Source organism: Oncorhynchus gorbuscha, linkage group LG13 (assembly GCF_021184085.1).
Source record: "Oncorhynchus gorbuscha isolate QuinsamMale2020 ecotype Even-year linkage group LG13, OgorEven_v1.0, whole genome shotgun sequence".
Classification (NCBI taxonomy): Eukaryota; Metazoa; Chordata; class Actinopteri; order Salmoniformes; family Salmonidae; genus Oncorhynchus; species Oncorhynchus gorbuscha.
Genome location: NC_060185.1, coordinates 27,882,236 through 27,904,117, shown reverse-complemented (window position 1 = coordinate 27,904,117; position 21,882 = coordinate 27,882,236). Strand labels below are relative to the sequence as shown.

The following is a 21,882-nucleotide window of genomic DNA, read 5'->3' as shown; positions in this document are numbered from 1 at the left end:
TCTGCATGCATTATTTGGTGTTCAACATTGTACACTGAGGATATTTTTGCAGAATTCTGAATGCAGAGTTTTAATTTGGTGTTTGTCCCTTGTTGTGAATTATTGGTTGATGAGTGGACCCCAGAACTCACAACCATGAAGGGCAATGATTTCTATAACTTATTGAAGTATTTTTATCCAGATCCTAATTGGTATGTTGAATTTTATGTTCCTTTTGATGGCATAGAAGGACCTTCTTGCTTTGATTTCTATCATTCACAGCTTTGTGGAAGCTACCTGTGGCGCTGATGTTTAGGTCGAGGTATGTATCGTTTTTTGTGTGCTCTAGGGCAATGGTGTCTAGATGGAATTTGTATTTGTGGTCCTGGCGACTGGACCTTCTTGCAACACCTTTATTTTTGTCTTGCTGAGGTTTACTGTCAGGGCCCCGGTCTGACAGAATCTGTGCAAAAGATCTAGGTGCTGCTGTAGGCCCTCCTTGGTTGGGGACAGAAGAACCAGGACATCAGCAAACAGAAGACATTTGACTTCAGATTCTAGTAGGGTGAGGCCAGGTGCTGCAGACTATTCTCGTGACCTCGCCAATTCATCGATATATATGATGAAGAGGGTGGGACTTAAACTAGATCCCGGTCTCAGCCCACGGCCCAGTCGGAAGAAATGTGTGTGTTTTTTGCCTATTTTAACCGCACACTTGTTGTTTGTGTGCATGGATTTTATAATGTTTATCCCCCAACACCACTTTCCATCAATTTGTATAGTAGACACTCATGCCAAATTGAGTCGAGGGCTTTTTTTTAAATCAACAAAGCATAAGAAGACTTTGCCTTTGTTTTTGTTTGTTTGTTTGTCAATTAGGCTGTGCAGGGTGAATATGTGGTCTGTCATAAGATAATTTGGTAATAGCCAATTTGACATTTCCTCAGTACATTGTTTTCACTGAGGGAATGTAAGAGACTGCTGTTAATGATAATGCAGAGGATTTTCCCATAGTTGCTGTTGACGCATATCCCACAGTAGTTATTGGGGTCAAATTTGTCTCCACTTTTGTGGATTGGGGTGATCAGTCCTTGGTTCCAAATATTGGGGAAGATGCCAGAGCTAAGGATGATGTAAAAGAGTTTTAGTATAGCCAATTGGAATTTGTTGTCTGTATATTTGATCATTTCATTGAGGATACCATCAACACCACAGGCCTTTCTGGGTTGGAGGGTTTTTATTTGTCCTGTAGTTCATTCAAGGTCATTAGAGAATCCAGTGGGTTCTGGTAGTCTTTAATAGTTCATTCTAAGATTTGTATGAAGATCATGTATATGTTTTTGTTCGTTGTTCTTTGTTATAAAGCCAAAACGATTGGAGAAGTGGTTTACCCATACATCTCCATTTTGGATAGATAACTCTTTGTGTTGTTGTTTGTTTAGTATTTTCCCATTTTCCCAGAAGTGGTTAGAGTCTCTGGATTCTTCCATTACATTGAGCTGTTTTCTGACACGCTGTTCCTTCTTTTTACATAGTGTATTTCTGTGTTGTGTATTTCTGTGTTGTTTTATTGATTCACAATAGTGAAGGTGTAGACTTTCCAGGTCTCTATGTTTTTGGTTGGACAGGTTTCTCAATTTCTTTCTTAGATTTTTGCATTCTTCATCAAACCATTTGTCATTGTTGTCCATTTTCTTCGGTTTTCTATTTGAGATTTTTAGATTTGATAGGGAAGCTGAGAGGTCAAATATACTCAAGATTTTCTACTTCCAAGTTTACACCTTCCCGATTACAGTGGAACTTTTTGTCCAGGAAGTTGTCTGAAAGGGATTGAATTTGTTGTTGCCTAATTGTTATTTAGTAGGTTTCCAAACTACATTCCTTCCATCTATAGCATTTCTTAATATTACCTAGATCCTTTGCTTTGATGCCTCATGATTGAGTATTGCTCTGTTCAAGTATACTGTGATCTCTCTCTACCTTTCTCTCTACTTCTCTCTCTCTCCCTATCCTCTCTCTCCACTATATCTCTCTCCCTATCCTCTCTCTCCCTATCCTCTCTCTCCACTATATCTCTCTCCCTATCCTCTCTCCCTATCCTCTCTCTCCACTATATCTCTCTCCCTATCCTCTCTCTCCCTATCCTCTCTCTCCCTATCCTCTCTCTCCACTATATCTCTCTCCCTATCCTCTCTCTCCACTATCCTCTCTCTCCCTATCCTCTCTCTCCACTATATCTCTCTCCCTATCCTCTCTATCCTCTCTCCTATCCTCTCTCTCCACTATATCTCTCTCCCTATCCTCTCTCTCCACTATCCTCTCTCTCCCTATCCTCTCTCTCCACTATATCTCTCTCCCTATCCTCTCTCTCCTATCCTCTCTCTCCCTATCCTCTCTCTCCACTATATCTCTCTCCCTATCCTCTCTCCCTATCCTCTCTCTCCACTATATCTCTCTCCCTATCCTCTCTCCCTATCCTCTCTCTCCACTATATCTCTCTCCCTATCCTCTCTCTCCCTATCCTCTCTCTCCCTATCCTCTCTCTCCACTATATCTCTCTCCCTATCCTCTCTCTCCCTATCCTCTCTCTCCCTATCCTCTCTCTCCACTATATCTCTCTCCCTATCCTCTCTCTCCCTATCCTCTCTCTCCACTATATCTCTCTCCCTATCCTCTCTCTCCCTATCCTCTCTCTCACTATATCTCTCTCCCTATCCTCTCTCTCCACTATATCTCTCTCCCTATCCTCTCTCTCCACTATATCTCTCTCCCTATCCTCTCTCTCCACTATATCTCTCTCCCTATCCTCTCTCTCCACTATATCTCTCTCCCTATCCTCTCTCTCCACTATATCTCTCTCCCTATCCTCTCTCTCCACTATATCTCTCTCCCTATCCTCTCTCTCCACTATATCTCTCTCCCTATCCTCTCTCTCCACTATATCTCTCTCCCTATCCTCTCTCTCCACTATATCTCTCTCCCTATCCTCTCTCTCCACTATATCTCTCTCCCTATCCTCTCTCTCCACTATATCTCTCTCCCTATCCTCTCTCTCCACTATATCTCTCTCCCTATCCTCTCTCTCCACTATATCTCTCTCCCTATCCTCTCTCTCCACTATATCTCTCTCCCTATCCTCTCTCTCCACTATATCTCTCTCCCTATCCTCTCTCTCCACTATATCTCTCTCCCTATCCTCTATCTCCACTATATCTCTCTCCCTATCCTCTCTCTCCACTATATCTCTCTCCCTATCCTCTCTCTCCACTATATCTCTCTCCCTATCCTCTCTCTCCACTATATCTCTCTCCCTATCCTCTCTCTCCACTATATCTCTCTCCCTATCCTCTCTCTCCACTATATCTCTCTCCCTATCCTCTCTCTCCACTATATCTCTCTCCCTATCCTCTCTCTCCACTATATCTCTCTCCCTATCCTCTCTCTCCACTATATCTCTCTCCCTATCCTCTCTCTCCACTATATCTCTCTCCCTATCCTCTCTCTCCACTATATCTCTCTCCCTATCCTCTCTCTCCACTATATCTCTCTCCCTATCCTCTCTCTCCACTATATCTCTCTCCCTATCCTCTCTCTCCACTATATCTCTCTCCCTATCCTCTCTCTCCACTATATCTCTCTCCCTATCCTCTCTCTCCACTATATCTCTCTCCCTATCCTCTCTCTCCCTATCCTCTCTCTCCACTATATCTCTCTCCCTATCCTCTCTCTCCACTATATCTCTCTATCCTCTCTCTCCACTATATCTCTCTCCCTATCCTCTCTCTCCCTATCCTCTCTCTCCCTATCCTCTCTCTCCACTATATCTCTCTCCCTATCCTCTCTCTCCACTATCCTCTCTCTCCTATCCTCTCTCTCCACTATATCTCTCTCCCTCTCTCTCCACTCTCTCTCCCTATCCTCTCTCTCCACTATATCTCTCTCCCTATCCTCTCTCTCCCTATATCTCTCTCCCCTATCCTCTCTCTCCACTATATCTCTCTCCCTATCCTCTCTCTCCCTATATCTCTCTCCCTATCCTCTCTCTCCACTATATCTCTCTCCCTATCCTCTCTCTCACTATCCTCTCTCTCCACTATATCTCTCTCCCTATCCTCTCTCCCTATCCTCTCTCTCCACTATATCTCTCTCCCTATCCTCTCTCTCCCTATCCTCTCTCTCCCTATCCTCTCTCTCCACTATATCTCTCTCCCTATCCTCTCTCTCCACTATATCTCTCTCCCTATCCTCTCTCTCCACTATATCTCTCTCCCTATCCTCTCTCTCCACTATATCTCTCTCCCTATCCTCTCTCTCCACTATATCTCTCTCCCTATCCTCTCTCTCCACTATATCTCTCTCCCTATCCTCTATCTCCACTATATCTCTCTCCCTATCCTCTCTCTCCACTATATCTCTCTCCCTATCCTCTCTCTCTCACTATATCTCTCTCCACTATCCTCTCTCTCTCTCCACTATATCTCTCTCCCTATCCTCTCTCTCCACTATATCTCTCTCCCTATCCTCTCTCTCCACTATATCTCTCTCCCTATCCTCTCTCTCCACTATATCTCTCTCCCTATCCTCTCTCTCCACTATATCTCTCTCCCTATCCTCTCTCTCCACTATATCTCTCTCCCTATCCTCTCTCTCCACTATATCTCTCTCCCTATCCTCTCTCTCCACTATATCTCTCTCCCTATCCTCTCTCTCCCTATCCTCTCTCTCCACTATATCTCTCTCCCTATCCTCTCTCTCCACTATATCTCTCTCCCTATCCTCTCTCTCCACTATATCTCTCTCCCTATCCTCTCTCTCCACTATATCTCTCTCCCTATCCTCTCTCTCCACTATATCTCTCTCCCTATCCTCTCTCTCCACTATATCTCTCTCCCTATCCTCTATCTCCACTATATCTCTCTCCCTATCCTCTCTCTCTCTCCACTATATCTCTCTCCCTATCCTCTCTCTCCACTATATCTCTCTCCCTATCCTCTCTCTCCACTATATCTCTCTCCCTATCCTCTCTCTCCACTATATCTCTCTCCCTATCCTCTCTCTCCACTATATCTCTCTCCCTATCCTCTCTCTCCACTATATCTCTCTCCTATCCTCTCTCTCCACTATATCTCTCTCCCCTATCCTCTCTCTCTCACTATATCTCTCTCCTATCCTCTCTCTCCACTATATCTCTCTCCCTATCCTCTCTCTCCACTATATCTCTCTCCCTATCCTCTCTCTCCACTATATCTCTCTCCCTATCCTCTCTCTCCACTATATATCCTCTCTCTCCACTATATCTCTCTCCCTATCCTCTCTCTCCACTATATCTCTCTCCCTATCCTCTCTCTCCACTATATCTCTCTCCCTATCCTCTCTCTCCACTATATCTCTCTCCCTATCCTCTCTCTCCACTATATCTCTCTCCCTATCCTCTCTCTCCACTATATCTCTCTCCCTATCCTCTCTCTCCACTATATCTCTCTCCCTATCCTCTCTCTCCACTATATCTCTCTCCCTATCCTCTCTCTCCACTATATCTCTCTCCCTATCCTCTCTCTCCACTATATCTCTCTCCCTATCCTCTCTCTCCACTATATCTCTCTCCCTATCCTCTCTCTCCACTATATCTCTCTCCCTATCCTCTCTCTCCACTATATCTCTCTCCCTATCCTCTCTCTCCACTATATCTCTCTCCCTATCCTCTCTCTCCACTATATCTCTCTCCCTATCCTCTCTCTCCACTATATCTCTCTCCCTATCCTCTCTCTCCACTATATCTCTCTCCCTATCCCTATCCTCTCTCTCCACTATATCTCTCTCCCTATCCTCTCTCTCCACTATATCTCTCTCCCTATCCTCTCTCTCCACTATATCTCTCTCCCTATCCTCTCTCTCCACTATATCTCTCTCCCTATACTCTATCTCCCTATACTCTCTCGTTCTCGTTACCTCTCTCTCTACCTATCCTCTATCTCCATATAATCTCTCTCTCTGCCTACTCTCTCCCTATTATCTCTCTCTCTCTCTCTCTCTCTCTCTCTCTCTCTCTCTCTCTCTCTCTCTCTCTCTCTCTCTCTCTCTCTCTCTCTCTCTCTCTCTCTCTCCCTATCCTTTATCTCCCTGTAATCTCTCTCTCCAAATAATCTCTACCTATCTCTCTCTCCACATAATCTCTCTCTCTCTACCTATCTCTCTTTCCACATAATCTCTCTCTCTCTCTCTCTCTCTCTCTCTCTCTCTCTCTCTCTCTCTCTCTCTCTCTCTCTCTCTCTCACAATCTCTCTCTCTCTCCACATAATCAATCTCTCTACCTATCTCTCTCTCCACATAATCTCTCTCTCCACGAAATCTCTCCCCCTCTCTCTCTCTCCACATAATCTCTCTCTCTCTCTCTCTCTCTCTCGCTCCCTATACTCTTTCTCTCTTTCTATACTCTTTCTCTCTCTACCACACACTCACTCTCTCTACCTCACACTCTCTCTACTTCACTCTCTCTCTACCTCTATCTCTCCCTATACTTCTCTCTCCATCTCTCTACCTCACTCTCTACCTCTCTCTGTATCTCTCCCTCCCACTCTTTCTCTCCCTCACTCTCTCTCTCCCTATATTATTTCTCTCCATATAAACTCTCTCTCTCTACTTCTCTCTACCTCACTCTCTCCCTACACACTTCTCTCTCTCCCCCTCTCCATCTCTCTACCTCACTCTCTACCTCTCTTTCTCTCCTACTCTTTCTCTCCCTCACTCTCTCTCTACCTTTCTCTCTCCAAGTCACTCTCTCTCTCTCTCTCTCTCTCTCTTCTCTCTCTCTCTCTCTCTCTCTCTCTCTCTCTCTCTCTCTCTCTCTCTCTACCTCTCTCTCTCTCTCTCTCTCTCTCTCTCTCTCTCTCTCTCTCTCTACCTCTCTCTCTACCTCTCTCTCTACCTCTCTCTCTACCTCTCTCTCTACCTCTCTCCACATAATCTCTCTCTCTCCACATAATCTCTCTCTCTCTACCTATCTCTCCTCACATAATCTCTCTCTCTCTCTCCCTCACTCTCTCCACATCACCTTCTATCTCCCTCTCCCTCTCTCTCGACCTCTCTCTCTCCCTCTCTCTCTCTACCTCCCTCTCTCTTTACTTCTCTCTCTACTTCTCTCTCTCAATTCAATTAAATTCAATTGACTTTATTGACATGGCAAGTTCAGTATTAATTACATTGTCAAAGTATACATACCAAAAAAATATATATATATTTATATATAATAACAATAATAATAGTAGTAGTGGACATGGGATTACCATTAACAACAACTACAACAACAATATTAATAAGAACAACAATACATTTAAGCAATGGTAGTAGACCAGTGTCGACATGACTGAGAAGAGAAGGTAAAGACAAAACAAAACATTGAATTATAATTTTGGGAAAGAAATATTCTCTTAGGTCTGAGTATTTGTCACAGTGTAATAGGAAATGCAGCTCTGTCTCTACCTCTCCCCTGGATCAGAGTGAGCACAGCCTTTCCTCTCTGGGCAGCCAGGTTTGTCTTTGACGACCGGTCTCTATAGCCAGACTGTGCTCACTGAGTCTATACCTAGTCAATGTTTTCCTCAGTTTTCTATCAGTCACAGTGGTCAGATAGTCTGCCATCATGAACTGTCTGTTTAGAGCCAAATAGCATTGAAGTTTATTTTTATTTTTATGTGGTGTTGGCTGAGGGGACTCTTCTCTTGTTTCATCTCTTGACATTGTAGAGCTGTGTGATGGAATGTTTTGGGGTCACTTGTTTTTAGATGGTTGTAAAATTTGATGGCTCTTTTTTCTACTCGAATGAGGAGGGGGTATTGGCCCAATTCTGCTCTATATGCGTTATTGGGAGTTTTTCTTTGCACTTGCAATACAGTCTTGCAAAACTCTGCATGCAGTATTTCAATTGGATGTTCGTCCCATTTGGTAAATTCATTATTAGAGATTGGACCCCATACTTCACTGCCATATAGAGCAAATGGTTCTGTAACTGATTGAACGTTTTTGAGCCAGATTCTAATTGGAATTTCGATTTTGATGTTAATTTTAATGTCTCTCAGCTCATTCAAAGCCATGTGAAAGCTACCTGTGTTGCTGATATTTAGTCCTAGATATGTGTAGTTTTTGGTGTGTTCTAATAGAACTGTGTCCAAATTGAATTTATATTTGTCATCCTTATATCCGGACCTTTTTGGAATATCATTATATTTGTTTTTTTAGGTTAACGGTCAGAGCCCAGGTCTGACAGAACCTGTGAAGATGATCTAGGTGCTGCTGCAACCCCTCTTTAGTGGGAGACAGCAGCACCAGGTCATCTGCGTACAGCAGACATTTGATTTCAGTGTTGTGTAGGGTGATACCAGGTGCTGCCGATTATTCTAATGTTTTTGCCAATTTATTAATGTAGATATTAAATAGTGTTGGACTTATCGGGCAGCCCTGTTTCACTCCCCTTCCCTGAGAGAAGAAGTCTGTTTGGTTGTTGCCAATTTTAACCGCACATTTGTTTTTAGTGTACATTGATTTAGTAAAATCATATGTTTTCCCTCCAATACCACTTTCTATTAGTTTATAAAAAACACATTTGTGCCAAATTGAATCAAATGCTTTCTTGAAATCTACAAAACACAAGTAGATTTTGCCTTTATTTTTGTTTTACTTGTTTATCAATTAGAGTGTGGAGGGTGTAAATGTGGTCTGTTGTACGATACTTTTTTAGAAATCCAATCTGGCTTCTGCTCAGGACGTTGTGTTCATCAAGGAAATGGTGGAGTCTGCTATTTATAATACTGCAAAGAATTTTCACCAAGTTGCTGTTAACGCAAATTCCTCTGTAATTATTTGGGTCAAATTTGTCTCCATTTTTATAGATTGGTGTGATCAATCCCTGGTTCCAAATATCAGGGAGAATACCTGCAGTGAGGATAATGTTGAAGAGTTTGAGTATAGCCAATTTGAATTTGTGGTCTGTATATTTGATCATTTCATTTAAAATACCATCAGCACCACAGGACTTTTTGGGTTGGAGAGTGCATAGTTTTTCCAATAATTCTTCTTCTGTAATTGGGGTATCCACAGTCTTTGACTGCTAATTCAAGGATTTGTAATTTTTCTTGTATATCTTTTTGTTCTGGGCTCTTTGTTATATTGCTGTAGAGGTTTGCAAAATGATTTCTCCACATATCCCCATTTTGGATAGCCAATTCCTCATGATGAGTTTGTTTAATTTATTCAAATTCTCCCAGAAGTGGTTTGATTATATGGATTCCTCAATTCCATCGAGCTGATTTCTAATGTGCTGTTCCTTTTATGTTCTTAGGGTGTGTTTGTATTGCTTCAGTGTTTCCCCATATTGAAGGCGTATACTTTTGTTGTCTGGTTCTCTGTGTTTTTGATGAGATATATTAGATATATTTCTCTCTCTCTACCTCTCTCTCTCTACCTCTCTCTCTACCTCTCTCTACCTCTCTCTCTCTCCCTCTCTCTCTCTACCACTCTCTCTCTACCTCTCTCTCTACCTCTCTCTCTCTACCCCTCCACCTCTCTCTACCTCTCTCTCTACCTCCACCTCTCTCTACCTCTACCTCTCTCTACCTCTCTCTCTACCTCCACCTCTCTCTACCTCTACCTCTCCCTCTCTCTACCTCTACCTCTCTCTACCTCTCTCTACCTCTCTCTACCACTCTCTACCTCTCTCTACCTCTCTACCTCTCTCTATCTCTCTACCTCTACCTCTCTCTACCTCTCCCTCTACCTCTCTATCTACCTCTACCTCTCTCTCTACCTCTACCGCTCTCTACCTCTCTCGCTCTACCACTCTCCCTCTACCACTCTCCCTCTACCACTCTCTCTCTATCTCACTCTCTCTCTCTACCTATCTCTACCTCTATCTCTACCTCTCTCTCTACCTCTCTCTCTCGTCTACTTCTCTCTCTCTCTCTCTCTCTCTCTCTCTCTCTCTCTCTCTCTCTCTCTCTCTCTCTCTCTCTCTCTCTCTCTCTCTCTCTCTCTACTCTCTCTCTACCTCTCTCTACCTCACTCTATCTCTACCTCCACCTCTCTCTACCTCTACCTCTCTCTACCTCTCTCTCTACCTCCACCTCTCTCTACCTCTCTCTCTCTCTACCTCTCTCTCTCTCTCTCTACCTCTCTCTCTCTACCTCTCTCTCTCTCCCTCTCTCTCTCTACCTCTCTCTCTCTACCTCTCTCTCTCTTCCTCTACCTCTCTCTACCTCTACCTCTCTCTACCTCTACCTCTCTCTCTACCTCCACCTCTCTCTACCTCTCTCTCTACCTCCACCTCTCTCTACCTCTACCTCTCTCTACCTCTCTCTCTACCTCCACCTCTCTCTACCTCTACCTCTCTCTACCTCTCTCTCTACCTCCACCTCTCTCTACCTCTACCTCTCTCTACCTCTACCTCTACCTCTACCTCTCTCTACCTCTACCTCTATCTCCCTCTCTCTACCTCTATCTCCCTCTCTCTACCTCTCTCTACCTCTCTCTACCACTCTCTACCTCTCTCTACCTCTCTACCTCTCTCTATCTCTCTACCTCTACCTCTCTCTACCTCTCCCTCTACCTCTCTATCTACCTCTACCTCTCTCTCTACCTCTACCGCTCTCTACCTCTCTCGCTCTACCACCCTCCCTCTACCACTCTCCCTCTACCACTCTCTCTCTATCTCACTCTCTCTCTACCTATCTCTACCTCTATCTCTACCTCTCTCTCTACGTCTACTTCTCTCTCTCTCTCTCTCTCTCTCTCTCTCTCTCTCTCTCTCTCTCTCTCTCTCTCTCTCTCTCTCTCTCTCTACTCTCTCTCTACCTCTCTCTACCTCACTCTATCTCTACCTCACTCTCTCTATCTATCTATTCTCTCTCTCCCTATCCTCTCTCTCCCCCTTGCTCTCTCTCTACCTCACTCACTCTACCCCACTCACTCTCTACCTCACTCACTCTCTACCTCACTCACTCTCTACCTCACTCACTCTCTACCTCACTCTCTCTCTACCTCACCCACTCTCTCCCTATCCTCTCTCTCTCCCTATCCTCTCTCTCTCCCTATCCTCTCTCTCCCACTCTCTCTCTCCCTATACTCAAATTAAAATTCAACCGCTTTATTGGCATGAAAACCATTGTGTCAATATTGCCAAAACAACAATGTATACAATATACATTGTAATACAATTATTAAGAATAACAAATAATAACATAAAATTGTATTAAATAATAATACAATATTAAATACAAATATCAATAATAATATGGTAACAAATGTAATAAATATAAAAAGCTATACATGGAAAATGAAACTATAACTAACTTATAATTACATCACTGTCATCTTCACCATTACATCATTTTCCACCATAATTTGCAAATAAATTCATTAAAAATCCTACAATGTGATTTTCTGGATTTTTTTTATCATTTTGTCTGTCATAGTTGAAGTGTACCTATGATGAAAATGACAGGCCTATCTCATCTTTTTAAGTGGGAGAACTTTCACAATTGGTAGCTGACTAAATACTTTTTTGCCCCACTGTATGGTCAGTGGTGGTTGGTTGTTGGAGAGAAAGTACATTTGACATTTTCTTTTTACATTTTCTTCTTGAAGAATGGTTTGAATTCCTGAATTCAAAATGCTACAGAAAACCTTTCCCAAGTTGCTGTTTACACAAATTCCCCTGTAATTTTTGGGGTCTGATTTGTCTCCACTTTTGTGGATAGGGGAAATGAGCCCCTGGTTCCAGACATCAGGGCAGCAGCCATAAGTTATATCCATGTTGAACAATTTAATTACAGCATTTTGCTACTCAGGTGCACTGTATTTCAGCATTTCATTTCTGATGTTATCTAGACCACAAGCCTTCTTTGATTTGATGGATTTGAGCTTTTCATTTAGTTCGTGTTGGATTATTGGGTCATCTAATGGATTTTGGTTGTTTTTGATGACTGATTCAAGGATGCTCAATTTTTTTTACATTTCTGTTCCAAGTCTGTATGTGGGATGTTTTTGTATAGATGATCAAAATATGTTTTCCAAATTCCTTCATCTGGTATGGTTAATTCTTGTGGCTTTGTCGTGCTTGAATTGTTCCACATGTCCCAGAACGGATTTTGGTCAATTGTGTTTTAAATTTCATCAAGTGTCTTGTTGGTATAATTCAATTTCTTGCGTTTCAGTGTTTGTTTATACTGTTTCAGTGTTTCAAAGTATTCATATCGTAGCTCTAGGTTGTTTTGCTGCTTATATTTTTCATTTGATATTTGTCTTAGGTGCTTTCTAATGGTTTTACATTTGTTATCAAACCATTTTTCAGAAACATTTTGGTTTTTGTTTCTGATGTTGCATTTCTTTGGTTTTCTGAAATGTGCTTTTGATGCAATTTTTTTGGAATATGCAATTGATGTGTTGAGTAGCCGAATTGACACCTTTTTTTATTGTCTTGGTATTGTGAGTTATTGAAGAGCTGTATAGAGTTCATCATTTCATTTGAGTTTAGTGTTTCAATTAATCTTTCTGCACTGTTTTTAGCCCATCTGTACGATTGGTTTATGTTTTAGAGTTTATTGGGCAGTTTTTTAAATTGAATATTGCTGGTTAATTTCTTCAGAAACACGTTGATCTGACAATGGTGTCTGTGGTCTGACAGTGAATGCACTAATGGCGGAGGGGTCAATATCAGTGATGGCATAATCGACTACACTTGTCCCAAGAGCTGAGCAGTAAGTAAAGCGACCTAAAGAGTCCCCTCTGATTATAATATTAAGCATCTAAGGCTCGACAGAGATGCACTAACTCCTTCCCATTTTTTGTTCAGTATTTGGTCAGGACTGTTTCTATTATTTATAATAGGGCTACAGTACAAGGAGGGGTGTCCAAATATGTGGTGGTTACCTCCCGCATCAGTGTAGTCAGGCTCAGAACCTGTTCTTGCATTGAAATCTCCACAAAGAAGCACTTTACCCTCTGCCTGAAATTGAATGATTTCTGTATGGAGATTGTCAAAAAACTGATCATCAAAGTATGATGAATCTGAAGGAGGAGCATAAGCTGCACATACGTAAACATCATTGTCACAATAGATTGTACCTTCGTTAAGTTTTAGCCAAATGTGGTTAGTACCTTTTTAATTTCATTCAGTGGTCATTACGTTCTCTCTACCTCTCTCTCTCTTCCTCACTCTCTCTTTCCATCACTCTCTCTCCATGTTACTCTCTCTCCCTATAATCTCTCTCTACCTCTCTTTCTACCTCTCTCTCTCTCTCTCTCTCTCTCTCTCTCTCTCTCGGTCTGGGATAGGCAGGAGGGAGTTACCCCGCGAAGTAGACAAGCAGCCAGAAACGTCTCTCTCTCTCTCTCTCTCTCTCTCTCTCTCTCTCTTCTCTCTCTCTCGCTCTCTCTCCCTATCATCTCTCTCTAGCTCCCTATACTCTCTCTCTACCCCACTCTCTCTCTACCTCACTCTCTCTTTCTACCTCACTCGCTCTCTCTCTACCTCACTCGCTCTCTCTCTCCCTATACTCTCTCTCTACCTCACTCACTCTCTCTCTTTCTCTCCCTATACTCTCTCTCTCTATACTCACTGGGCGGCAAGTGGCTAGAGCATTGGACCAGTAGTCAGAAGATTGCTGGATCCAATCCCTGAAGCTGACATGGTAAAAATCTGTTGTTCTGCCCCTGAGCAATGCAGTTAACCAACTGTTCTCTGGGCGCCATGGATTTTGATTAAGGCAGCCCCCCACACCTCTCTGATTCAGAGGAGTTGGGTTAAATGTGCAAGACACATTTCAGTTGAATACATTCAGTTGGACAACTGACTAGGTACCTCCCTATTCTCTGCCTCTCACAGTGTTCTTCTCTTCCCAGCTCATTCCTCTTTGACTGCAGAGTGAAACGTGCCATGTGGCACAGACACACACACACACTCGTAAAGGATAAATCCTAAGAGACAAGAGCTCTGCGTGGAAGTAAGAGGAGGGTGAGGAAGTAAGAGAAGAGCAAGAGGGTGAGGGGGTGATCGGGGGAGGAAACACTCACACACTCAAGCATATAGGACTAGAGCGGTGAAAAGGAGAAGAGAAGAGCTGGGAGGCAGGAGGGCTGCTGAACAAAGCAAGGGAAGGAGAGGGGAGTCCATGGGAGAGTAGCAGCCGTGAAATGCCTCGAGCCGTGAAATGCCTCATCGGGAGCCTGCCAGCTGCTCCTGTGGCCACCTGAAGGTAAGACTCATGCTAGACTGAGAAAAAGTAGGGAGACACGACCGGAGCAAAGAGAAGGAGGGAGAGAAAGTATAGCTCTGATGCAAGCATAACGCTGTGGTTATAGGGTACACTTGGGCTGCAGCTGAGCTGTTCGATCTGCCTTTGAATGCGATGCCATGCTGTCATTACATTCCGTAATTCATCACCTCGTCATCATCCATTTAGCCGCGTGTCAGATCAAAGTGTGTACGTGAATTAAAACCATATAGTATGGTTGCTATGCTCCCTAAGAGAGAGATACCTCATATACCTCCAGCCTGCACTGCCTGCGACCTCTTTTCCATCACAGCCTGCTTGTGTTCTATATCACTAATGTCACTGCAGTGCATTTGTTTGCTCTCATTCTGAGGGCTAGGTAATCAAAACACAATGGGTTTCCAGCCCTGTCAGACCACTGTGAGATGCTGCTGAGGCTACTGCCTAGTTGACTGATGCTAGAGGATGCTTAAATTCTCCTATAGTGGAATGCAGGAGTTTTACGAGTGCAGCAGCCAACAGTGTGGGGGTTTTACACACAGCACTGTGTGTTGTGTTGTGTTTTCGATTCCACACATTCAATGAAAGAAGGTGGTGAGAGAGAGAGAGAGAGAGAGAGAGAGAGAGAGAGAGAGAGAGAGAGAGAGAGAGAGAGAGAGAGAGAGAGAGAGAGAGAGAGAGAGGCCATTATCGGTCTGCAGTAGCTTTTCACTGGAATATCGGAGACTAGTAAAGAATTTAGAGCAAATCATTTGCATTGATTCCGTTGGAGCACTCAGTCCTCTCTGAGCCGAGGATTAGAGAGGCTAGTTTCAGGGCTGTGATGTGCTATTGTCTGCTCTTATAGGCTGTCCTGGTTGAGTGCACTCTGCACAAAATATCTTGAGTTTTCCCTGTAAAACTTTCATGACAATGGGGTCTGTGGCCATGTCCAATGGGCATGTTTTTCCGACGCAATGTTCCTGGGAATGTCCTCAGCAGGGAATGCAGAGGTGGTTTAAAAGTGTTCAGTATGTGATCATTATTTTTTCAAACATTTCCCATTGAGCAGTGTAAAGGTAATGCTAACAGGGAAATGCTATAGGAGAAGGATGGTGCAGAACAGTAGTATACAGCACATATTTTATTCTATGCTCACCTTTTTAACCTTTTGATTAAGTTTGTGTATATGTGTGTGTGTGTGTAACCAGTCCATTGGTATAGGTATCACTTCCATCTGACATGAACCATTGATGAAATGGTGCAGCCATTTTGATTGTTGCGCGGGGTGAAAGTTGTAGCACCGTAAGTGATTTTGACCCTTTGACCTTGTAAACTGCATTAGAGTTATGCTGTAACTCCTTTTGTAAAGCCATAATTATCAGCCAGCCTCTGTGCATCACCTCAGTCAACCACTGAAACATTTACATTTAAGTCATTTAGCAGACGCTCTTATCCAGAGCGACTTACAAATTGGTGCATTCACCTTATGACATCCAGTGGAACAACCACTTTACAATAGTGCATCTAAATATTTTAAGGGGGGTGAGGGGGGGTGAGAAGGATTACTTTATCCTATCCTAGGTATTCCTTAAAGAGGTGGGGTTTCAAGTGTCTCCGGAAGGTGGTGATTGACTCCGCTGTCCTGGCGTCGTGAGGGAGTTTGTTCCACCATTGGGGAGCCAGAGCAGCGAACAGTTTTGACTGAGCTGAGCGGGAACTGTACTTCCTCAGTGGTAGGGAGGCGAGCAGGCCAGAGGTGGATGAACGCAGTGCCCTTATTTGGGTGTAGGGCCTGATCAGAGCCTGGAGGTACTGAGGTGCCGTTCCCCTCACAGCTCCGTAGGCAAGCACCATGGTCTTGTAGCGGATGCGAGCTTCAACTGGAAGCCAGTGGAGAGAGCGGAGGAGCGGGGTGACGTGAGAGAACTTGGGAAGGTTGAACACTAGACGGGCTGCGGCGTTCTGGATGAGTTGTAGGGGTTTAATGGCACAGGCAGGGAGCCCAGCCAACAGCGAGTTGCAGTAATCCAGACGGGAGATGACAAGTGCCTGGATTAGGACCTGCGCCGCTTCCTGTGTGAGGCAGGGTCGTACTCTGCGGATGTTGTAGAGCATGAACCTACAGGAACGGGCCACCGCCTTGATGTTAGTTGAGAACGACAGTTTGTTGTCCAGGATCACGCCAAGGTTCTTAGCGCTCTGGGAGGAGGACACAATGGAGTTGTCAACCGTGATGGCGAGATCATGGAACGGGCAGTCCTTCCCGGGAGGAAGAGCAGCTCCGTCTTGCCGAAGTTCAGCTTGAGGTGGTGATCCGTCATCCACACTGATATGTCTGCCAGACATGCAGAGATGCGATTCGCCACCTGGTCATCAGAAGGGGGAAAGGAGAAGATTAATTGTGTGTCGTCTGCATAGCAATGATAGGAGAGACCATGTGAGGTTATGACAGAGCCAAGTGACTTGGTGTATAGCGAGAATAGGAGAGGGCCTAGAACAGAGCCCTGGGGGACACCAGTGGTGAGAGCGCGTGGTGATGAGACAGATTCTCGCCACGCCACCTGGTAGGAGCGACCTGTCAGGTAGGACGCAATCCAAGCGTGGGCCGCGCCGGAGATGCCCAACTCGGAGAGGGTGGAGAGGAGGATCTGATGGTTCACAGTATCGAAGGCAGCCGATAGGTCTCATGCTATGTGAAACCAACTCAGTCTCTCTCATGTTGTGGACTGAGGTTTGATTCAGCCCAGAACGCTAGCCCAAATCTAATGAGACATTGAGATGAGATTACTGTGTGTTTGAATAATTAATTGTGTGAATTTATTTTGTGAAAACCGGGTCTCTGGGTAAGGTGGTAGGCATGGCTGTGATAAAAATCAGCCCATCCCCGCTTGTATTGCAGCAATGCATCTGTGTCAGGAGCTTAGCCAAGCGTGAACAATTCTTTGTATTAAGTGCTATGGAAACTGTGTGTCTGTATGATTTGAAAAGAAGGCTACTGCAGCCCTGTAAAGCCACTCAGCTAGGCAGAATGGGAGAGCATTTCTTGTCCAGGTTAATTGGCCATTACCGAGGTGGAGGTGGAAGTGGGAGGAGAGTGATACTTGCCCGTGCTCTAATCTGTCCAGTGTCACCAACAGGAGAACAATGTGGGATGACATTGAGGTTTTAGAGACAGAGCTCCTTGCAAAAGCAGTGATGTCCTTTATCATGAAGGGCATTATGGGGATTAAGATGCTGCAGGTCATACGGACTGGAGCTCCATTGTTAAAGGGCGGCTGAACTTCCTGATTTGGCCTAGTTTTAGATTTGGTTCGTTAAGAAATGCTAGAGGCCATGACTGAATTCAAAAGTGAGTTGGTTTCGTGGTGTGGTTTGATGTGGGTATCTCCTGTGTGTTTGCAGGTGGGAAGAGTTAGCCACATTATTTTGCCAATTGGCTTCAGCTGGCTGGTGTGACAGTAGCAAAATTGGTTTGACTTTGGATATTCTATCTGTGGGTCGGTCATGTCAATAAATGACACAATGTAAATGAGACAGTATTTTCACGTTGCACACCTTTTAAGCTCTCATTAAATGCGTTCAATATCTGTATGTTCATTTCTTTTTTTGCCATTAATGAATGTGTTATTCAATGTGTTTCAATGGGCTACAGTAGTAAAAGCCAATATAAATATGTTTTTTAATACATTTTTTAAAATCCCAAAATTTGAATTAAAATAGTTAAATGATCCACGGTATGACCGTCTTAAAACAATTCCATATGTTAGGTTAGTAGAACCCTTTCATATGCAATATTCATGTATTATTTGTTCTATAATTTGAAGCAGTAGTGGTGTCTATCCTGGAGAATCATAATTAGATCCCTTGCTATCATTAGGTGAAATAAATTAACATCATGTTTACTTAACCATCTCCAGACGGATTTTCCTTTGCGTACACATCTATCTATGGAGCCAAGTGTGAGCATCCATCATCCAGGGTGAGTAGTTTTATGTTCAGCATAACGGGCTTAAGGCTTATTGGGTCACACCATGGATGTTCTGACATGGTATGTGGTGGCGAGAAGGAGCGGCCTCCTCAAAGGACTGGTGCAGGGACAGAGCGAGGTGCCGCAAGAATTCTAATTAGGTCCGTGTGACCTTTGGCTCTTTCTGCATGCGCTCAGCACCCCCCTCCTCTCTTCCTCTCCTGCTTTCTACCTCCTCTTGTCCATCCACCAGTCACTCTCTCACTCCTGTGAATGTGGGCTCTGGCCTGTAAATCACGATAGGAGGCTGACGAGCCACCTGATAAATACGGGACATGGTGTTGCAGGGTGTTGGAGCTCCTGTCCTCTCCTTAACCCCCATCCTCCGCTCCTGCCACATTCATGTCCTATAGGACTACTCTGGTCCAGTGGACTGGGTATTGTTGGCTTGGCCTGGTGCTCAGTCCGTCTAGCATCACTCAACAGTGTTGGGGAGTTTGGGGCATCATTTATAAATACACATACCCTTGGCACAGGGGCGCGAGAGGATGAGATTCGAGTAAGCAGCAGTTATTCCTGGCTGTGGCTGTGTGGTGTTTAGTTTTTTGGTCCGTTGTCATTTCATTAGACTAATAGTCTCCAGTGTGGGCAGGACGTCTAGCTGAGGCGGTGTCCATTGCTCAGGAGAAGGTGATCCGTGAGAGATGATACAAGTACTATACTGTATATGCTCAAGGCCGGCTATCAGCCATGAGGAGGGGAAAAATGAGTCTGGGCCTGAAGCCAAGCTGGCTGGCATCCATTGGCTTTGGAGACATTTTTAGTCATTTGCTCTGACCGACCTCAAAGTGTCATAAGTGAGCAAAGATAGGGATGAAGAGCTGCACTGTGAGCCTCTTGTCTTATGCCTCGATCACACAGTGTCCTTACATTTTGGCACACCAGAAATACATGAATTTCCAATGGAACACTTTGTTTGCCTTGCAGCATTGCGTTGCAGAGGCAGTTGCAGTGCATTCTGTGTGGTGCATACGTTGGAATGATCAAACGTATGCATCAAACTGTGTGTGTAGACGGCTTGACAGAAATGGTAGCAGAGGGGGAATGTTGAACTTTTGTTGCACACATATCAAGATTATGCTGCATACCATTTTGCGCAATGATACTCTTGGTGTGATCGAGGCATTAGCCTGCGACTAACTCATGAATGAGAGCCTGGTAACCATGATGCTGCTGCTGAGAGTTGGCTCTGGGAAGAGGGAAGCAGGGGAGGGGGAGAGAGGAGCAGGGGAGGGGAGGGGAGGGGAAGTTCCAGTAGGCTCCCAATGCTGGGCTACAGAAATGACAGAGACATTGGAGCATCTTATTCCACTAGAGAAGATATATATCTTCTGCACTAATTGTGCAGATCCTCCCATTGCAGATATTATTGAAGACTCAGCTCTCTCTCTCTCTTTCCTCACCTCTGTCAGACCTATGCTTTGTTTTGATGACTCCTCAGAATTGAATTTCCTGTGGAAAATAGAAAGCTTCTGTATGACCTCAGAATATATGGATCAGTGCCCCCAAATAGCAGAATTTGTATTGTAAACCAAAGGGTTACTGCAGAATTAGCAGTTTCTCACTGCACTCATCATTCTCTGAGGAATGGACAGTAGCGTGGTATACTGTAGCTTGTTCAGATATCTAGCTTTTAACCATTTGCAAAACATGCACGTCTTGGATATTTTCAGACAGGAAATGTGTTTGATTGAGTCCCCAAATTTGCTCTTTTAAAGAGCTTTGATTACCTACAAATTATGTATGCTAATCGAGAAAATGAAGTGCTCCAAACCCAGTTATCTTGTTGATCAAGTTTTTTGTCTTCTCAGGCAGAGTAATGACTAGGGGCTAGTCTAAGTCCTCTTTATTACGGTCCTCCAGAGGCCAGTTAACTCTGTTGGCCGACGCCGTGTTATTGGAGCAGTATTTAATATTGATACAAGCCTTGTCCTGGCCACCTAACTCCTCACAACTAGCCCTCACATTTCCTAACTGCACAGAGGGCTGACATCGACAACATTTTAAAGAGCCTCTAATGAAGATAATTAAACCTTACAATAGCTGTTTGTGTAACTCAAACAAAGACTTGGACTGTCCTCAACAAACATAATGTGAAAGTGTACAGGTGGAAACATTACAGCAGCCTGAAACAGCTGAGAGAGAGAGAGAGAGAGAGAGAGAGAGAGAGAGAGAGAGAGAGAGAGAGAGAGAGAGAGAGAGAGAGAGAGAGAGAGAGCACAACTGCAGGTTTACTTCTCCGCCACCAACAGATGACCGCTCACTCTATCAGAGCCTAAACCCAATTCACCCAAAGCATCCTGTCGCTCTCCAAGTAACAAGATGAATGCTTGTTACCCTCTTAAAGATAAAATGCTGAGCTGGAATCTGTGTTTGCACAACTGCTGGTGAGTCTGCAGCGAGAGCAGAGCAGCAATCAAACACAGGCAGAGTATGCACACAGGTCCTGGGTTCACCAGTCACTGGGGAGATGTTTAATGCATGAACGTGTCATGACGTTGGCCTGGGCGTAGGTTTATGACAGTCATAAATACCTCTTCCCCCCCTTTTTCCTCTCTGTTACATTTGCAAAACCCTTGGTTAACATAGACATTCTAGGAACATCAGAAGGTGGGGGAAATGAACTATATTCTGGTAATCCGAAGAATTGAACATATGTGGTGGTATTTAATGAATATGATGTCAGCTCGGTTGTCATCTGAGACATTCTCATCAATGATAAGATGACATAAACTCTACAGTGGAAAGTCTACACATCAGAGTTATCGGATTCACATGGAATTGTTAATCAATATAAATGTTTGAATATGAAATTATTTGTGATGGGATGAAATGTGATTTTAGTTTCTAAAATGTGAGATTTGGGTTTTCATAAGGTAGGTCTCTGCTCAATCAGTGGCCTGCCCCTGTGAAGGGACATGGGCTATAAAACTTTCAAACACGCCCTCCTCTCCCTTCCTATATAAAGCCTTGACAACAATGTAAACTCCTGTTCCGAGGATGTGAGGACGACGGTCCGATGTCAGAATGTTTCAGATAATAACTACAGAACGAAGCCAACATCAGCGTGAGCTTTGGTTGCGAATGGTATGAACTTTGAACTCTTATTCACTACAGAAGTGATACCTCCTAGCCGTTGAGTTAGCAACAGCAGCTGCAAACGCAGGTTAGGCAGGAACAGACAGAGTATCCCGTCTACCACACAAAGACGTTACTACAACGTATCCAATTGACAACCAGAGACATTCTTCAAAGGACAAAGGACTCGGTTTGGCAACATGGCCTTCCCTCTACCACCAACCTACTGAAGCGCAGCTCAGAGTAAATATTTATTGCATTTTTCTTTTCCAAATTGGCTGTAATTTAGAATGCATAAGATGCTGTATTTACGATAGCACAGCTTCGCCCATTGTTCCTCAGTCTTCCCGCTCTTTCACTCAAACCCAGACCCTTTTGTGTAACAAGCTGTCATAGCTGTTCCACCCGCCAGGGACGTTTTCCTTTATGACGTAATTTGTAATCAAGTTATCATTAATTATGTGTATGTGTGATTAGTTAGGTATTTAGTAAATAAATAATTAAACCCAATTTTGTATTGCTGATTCAACTTGTTAGCCAGGGTTCGTGCAGATA

General features: G+C 43.8%; 1 protein-coding gene across 2 annotated transcripts in view; it reads left to right on the top strand.

Moving 5' to 3' along the window:
• Window positions 1-13,847: 13,847 nt before the first annotated feature.
• LOC123992653 (G protein-activated inward rectifier potassium channel 4-like) overlaps window positions 13,848-21,882 on the top strand; it is a 36,645-nt gene continuing 28,610 nt past the window's right edge. Inside the window, exon 1 of one of the 2 annotated variants that reach the window (XM_046293985.1) lies at window positions 13,848-14,222. The gene's annotated coding sequence lies outside the window, so the exon portion shown is untranslated. The remainder of the gene's footprint in view (window positions 14,223-21,882) is intronic. The other variant, XM_046293984.1, reaches the window with a different exon arrangement.